General features: G+C 33.9%; 1 long non-coding RNA gene across 2 annotated transcripts in view; it reads right to left on the minus strand.

Moving 5' to 3' along the window:
- Positions 1-1,776: 1,776 nt before the first annotated feature.
- Positions 1,777-5,740, minus strand: part of LOC115031487 — a 35,655-nt gene continuing 31,691 nt past the window's right edge. For both annotated transcript variants that reach the window (XR_003837108.1, XR_003837107.1), the window contains one exon: positions 1,777-1,875. This is a non-coding gene — a long non-coding RNA (uncharacterized LOC115031487). The remainder of the gene's footprint in view (positions 1,876-5,740) is intronic.

The raw sequence follows: 5,740 nt of genomic DNA on the forward strand, positions 1-5,740 counted from the left end.
CCTTTATCTCAAAAATGTCCCTGGCACAGTCCTCAGTTGGGAGGGGTTGGACTGGGTTCGTTCCAGGAGACCCTTATCTCAGAAATGTCCCCGGAACAGTTTTCATTTGAGAGGGGGTCTGACTCTGGTGTGAGAGTTCAGAATGTACTCTGGGGTGAGAATTCTGGTGGTCAGTAATTTTCTTCTTTCACTACATTTTCATATTCCAAGCCCTAACCCTAAAATATCAGCATCCCAAGAAACGGAACCTTCCTTTCCATTCAGTCCAGCAATGTACACAAAAAATTTCATTTCATAACAGATTTAATTCATTTAGAAGCCTTCCTCTGAGGAATCTGCAGTCAAAACTATTATGAAGGCCTCCCACTTCTATTCACTGCCATTCACAATTTTAAACTTTCAGGCCTCAACAAGTACTTTCTTTTACGTGTGTGTGTGTGTGTGTGTGTGTGTACTTTCTACAAAAACAGGCAAAGGCTATTGTAATCTTTCCCAATCCCCTTGTTAGACATCACATGTGCAATGTATAATAAAGAGTTTTAAAAGTTTTATTACAACTTCTGCCTTTACTCATTTTAAACAAATTATCCATGCTTGTTTATTCAGATGCAACTCTTTTCTCTTGAAAGAGCCTCAAAGTTTGATAAATCCTCAAAATTTAGCATTATGATAGATACAGAGAAGCAAAAGAATACAAATGATGGACAGAAAAATAAGAAAAATTGCTGAGCCACAATCCTATAGTTAACTAAATATTTACTACTGCAATAAAGATGGTAACTTGGTAAATAAAGCCTTTGAACAGAACAATTTCTGTGCTAAACAAGTATTAGTAATTATATTTTATGTTAGTAACTAATGAGGCATTAATATTAAATATAAGGCAGGTATGATAATATAGATTAAATATATTAGCACCAATTAATTCTTTCACATATTAACATTTAAATAGAATTATATGAAATTGAGGCACCTAGATTATGCACAAGAACAAACCTTGAATTTTAAAAAGAAAATTACTACAGAACACACAAAGCCCACAGGATGATATCTAATAATCACAATTAAAAAATGCTTTGTAATCCTAAATTGAAATTATGTCAAAGCAATCTATTTAAAATATCTTACATACTATGACTCAGGCAAATTGGGCAGTGGCTGGAAACCTTGGTATATTGTGATTCAAAGTCAAAAACAAAACAAAAGACATTTTGGTATGTTAATGTTTTTCATTGGACTTTATGCATACTCTTTGCTTTTGCTGTCCTAAAATACTGTAGTATGCAGATATATAAGTATGAACATATAACTATGTTTCTTCCCAACAATAACAATACTGATATTATGCGAGAATTTGGATTTAAATGCAATGTAAAACATCTGAAACCTTTGATGGTAGCAAGATTATAAAGAAGGAGAATTGCAGTAATTGGGTTTAGTTCTATCAGATGGCCTTAGCATAATAAGGTGATATCAGAAAATATTCAAGATATTTTCATGTTGACAAGTCTGAACTGCTATCCTGATATAAAAACGTGTTGCATATGTGATCCTCTAACTCAGATTAAGGAACAACAGGTCTCCTGTCTCTGTCAGGCAAGAAGGATGATGTAATACACTATCCTTGCAGATGAAGCAGGACTACAAGGCTGAGTCCTAAATGATAGATCTTAAAACTGATGCAATGGCCAGAGCAATAACTACTAGCTTGCACAGCAAAGAGAAGCAGTTTCATTCAGAGAAGGAAGGTGAAGAATCATAGCAATTTACCTGGCCATGGTGACGTTTCCTTTTCCTTTTCATCTGAAGGTTTCCCGAGCAAGCCTCCTAGTAACAGCAGCTTGTTGTCAATCTTCAGCAAGAGACTGGCACAAGCTGAGAGATAAGCATCAACCAGGAACATTACTGGAATATTTTCTGTGTGAATAAATTTCTTTAGCTCTCCGACTGGCTGAGTATATATTGAAAAATAATGAAAAGGTTTTTGACCAATCAGAAGAGAGATCTTAAAAATGATAAAAGAGGCATAAGCCTGTTGTTACCAGGGAGATTTTTTCCAACAGAGCCCCTCCATATCTTCTCCCTCCTACCTTCCTATTGCATCAGCAATAATAATAAAGATAAAATAGAAGGATAAGACTGAAATATTACATAGTTATTCTTTGGTTATTGGCTCCAATTAAAAACAGAGAAAACTGTCCAATAATGCTTGAGACTTTGAGCCTGAATTTGACTAGTGATACCTATAATAAAGCATCCACTTTTTTTTGTATATGGCCTGCTGCCTATAGTCATAGGCTGCCTAGTGCACCCCAGAGCTGATAATTTATAATTTTGTTGTGACAAAATCCTGAGGAGTTACGCATATTTGGAAATTTATCACAATAGTTCATTTATTTACCCACATCACATATTACAAACAATGCACTTAAATTATCTAGAGGCATATCTGTGTCCAGTTTCATATACCTATTTCCTTCATAATATACCTTATCCTAAATTACAATAATGGTAAAGAAATATTAAAAAGTATTTATTTTAGAAAGGAAATATCTAAAATCTAGACATTATAATCCTTCCTTTGTGTGTGAATACAGATGTGATTTTTTTTTTCCAGAGCCGAACTTTGTTTATTTGAGTATTAGGTGTATATGAGGTCTTACAGAATTATTATTAAGTAAACATTATCTTAATATTCATATGTCATTTAATGTTTTAAAATACAATTACATTACTTTATGTTTACTCACAATATCTTTAACTAATAGACCATGGCAATTTAATTTGATCTCTTTTTAATACATACTCAGCTGACATATAACTATGTATATATACTAAGATGCCAAAAGATCTACTGGGCAATGAATACCCTCTGATACTAACCTTCCCTAAGAATATTACTTTCCACCTACAACCAGTTCATCAAACAAAAACAACTTCTTCAAGTTTTTCCAACCAATCTCTGATGCCTTCCTGTAACATTATCCTCAACTTTCAAGTTTAGAATTTGCACACTTGACTGAAATCTTAGAAGATACAAATGTGTTTATGCTGCTCTCCTGTGATCATGATATATGTAGCTGAAGGATATTAACAATGACGACTCACTTATACCATCCATTTCACAAGTGAACCTAACTTCTGACAGGGTCCATACCTGCATGATTCCATTCATCCCAACTTTCGTTCCTTGGAGAATCAGAAATTCTACTAACAAGTTCACATGTATACCATGTTTGTCATTTTGAATTGCACAGTTGTTTATTTTCTTAATGTTAATGGCTGAAAATCTATTATACTTTATAGTAATATATGCTCCCAAATAATAAAGAATACAATTTTCACTTATTACTAAATAATAACACATGCCAATATTAAGAATTATTATGCTTCATTTTACAACGTCCCACATCATGTTGGGGTCTTGATGTTTCAAGTACTTTCTAACACAACCAAACAGGTGGTCTGTCTCTCATTTTCTTCCATTCATTCAACATTTCTTTGGCTTAATTATTTGGTTTTTGTTCACTCTAATTCCTTCTTTTTCTTTGTTTTGCATTGTTAGTTTGTTTGTTTGCAACATAACCCATTGTGCATTCCATGAACTGATGATGACTAAGTAAGGCAGGGATCTACAAGGCCTACCTTGGTTTGTGGCCTATCTATTTTCTAGTTCTTACTCACCCAACCACTGTCAGTTAAGGATTCTGACTCATGGAGTTATTGTGCCAGAAGGAAAATCTGATGATAGTTAGTGACTTCCACCATATTTGTGACAAAGTGGTGCTAGATAATTTGCAGGTCATTCATCATTATTGATCAAAGATTTTGATTATGAATTTCATCTTATATTTCTCTTTTAGTAGCCTTCAGAGAACATTCCACATGAAAGAAACTAATATGTAGAAATTAACTTTCTATTTTTAAGCACCCATTCAACCTCTCTGATTTAAGTGAATTTTGTAAGTGATTTTTTTTTCCAATTTCCCTTTCCAAGGGAAGGGAAGGGAAGGGAAGGGAAGGGAAGGGAAGGGAAGGGAAGGGAAGGGAAGNGAAGAACTTAGAAAATATTTCTATAAATGTGATATCTCCAACAAGTTTCTCCACTCAGAGCTCAGAGATGTTTATGGAAAAGAAGGCAGAATGAATGGAAAAGCAAAAAATGTGAAGGAGAACAACAAGAAAACTAGGCTCACTAAGTCAAGTAAAGAATGTTCATATGAACATAGAGATACTGGAGTATTAACCTCAGAAGATATGAGAAGATATGAGATTGTGCTATTTCCTCTGTGTCTGTCTGTCTATCTATCTATCTATCTATCTATCTATCTATCTATCTATCTATCTATAATTATAGAAAGAGAAACAATTGTTATTTAATTATTTACACACAAAATATAACATATAGACCCCCACTAAGGACCTCTCTCTGAGTTCCTCACTTCCATACTTTCTCAGTTGCCTCTGAAAGACAGCCAAGTTCCAATCACTCTACTCTTTTGCATTAATTATTTGCAGAATTAGGCACATCTTATCCCTCTGAGGACAGATTGACAGCACTATGCTGCATATGTGACTGGTACCAACCACCGTATGCATGTTGATTAGTAGCTCTGTACCTGGGAGCTTCCAGGGGTGCTGGTTAATTGACACATTTTGTCTTCCTGTGTGGTTGCCACTTCCCTTGAGTGCCTTCATGATTCTTTAACGCATCCTTAGATCTCTGTCCAATGTATCCCTCTCAGAAGGCTACTACATTAAAGTCCTTTGTGCAACTACAATATAATATCATTAATAGTTGGAGGGATATCTATGATGTACACAGACAATTCAGTCAGTTGCTTTCAAGAACATATGTCTGTCTATAGTCATCTATTAGATTTTTTTTTTAAGTGGAATGCCTTCCAGCCCTATTGGATCTTCATCCTAACCTTTTCTGATTCTGCACCTTTATCAGTAGCTACACTCTTTAATTAGTGTTCCCAGAATTCTCTCTCTACCTAGCATTGTCCCAACTGCTATTTTCTGCCTCAGTTCAGTTTCATCTGCTGTTTTTTTTAAAGGGTGATACTTAGAATCTTTCAAAAAATGAGACCATTTGTAATCCATTTTTGTTTGTTCTTATTTTGAAAAAAGTTCTCTCTATGTAACCCTACTGTTCTGGACCTCACTACGTAGATCAGTTTGGCCTTGAACTCAGAGTGGCCTTGAACGATAAAAATTTGTATACTTAAATGAACATATATGTATCATTATATAAACTAAGGTTTTCGTATTTAGGTTTTTAAGAAGAAGCATAGCTATGCTTGCAAATATATGTATGTAGAAATACTTAAAACGAAAATAGATTGCTAATTTGAAAATGAAATAAGATGAAAAAAGAGGAATGAATGGAGAATAGAATAGTGGAAATTTTAATTATATTATAATTTCAGAAATAAAGAAATACACGGAGAATATTTGTAAAATCTGTAGTGGGATTTTTCTTAAATAAATTGACTGATATAGATATTTGGCTATAATTAATATTATGTATAATATGATATATATATATATAATGTTTGTGTGTGTCTATGTGTATGTGTTGTGTGTCAGAATATTATTTTATTTAGATATTTATTTCCAAATTTATTTCTCTTAAGATGCCATCTTGCTGCTGGCGAGGATGTGGAGAAAGAGGAATACTCCTCCATTGTTGGTGGGAATGCAAGCTTGTACAACCACTCTGGAAATCAGTCTG

This window comes from Mus caroli, chromosome 7 (assembly GCF_900094665.2).
Source record: "Mus caroli chromosome 7, CAROLI_EIJ_v1.1, whole genome shotgun sequence".
Lineage (NCBI taxonomy): Eukaryota > Metazoa > Chordata > Mammalia > Rodentia > Muridae > Mus > Mus caroli.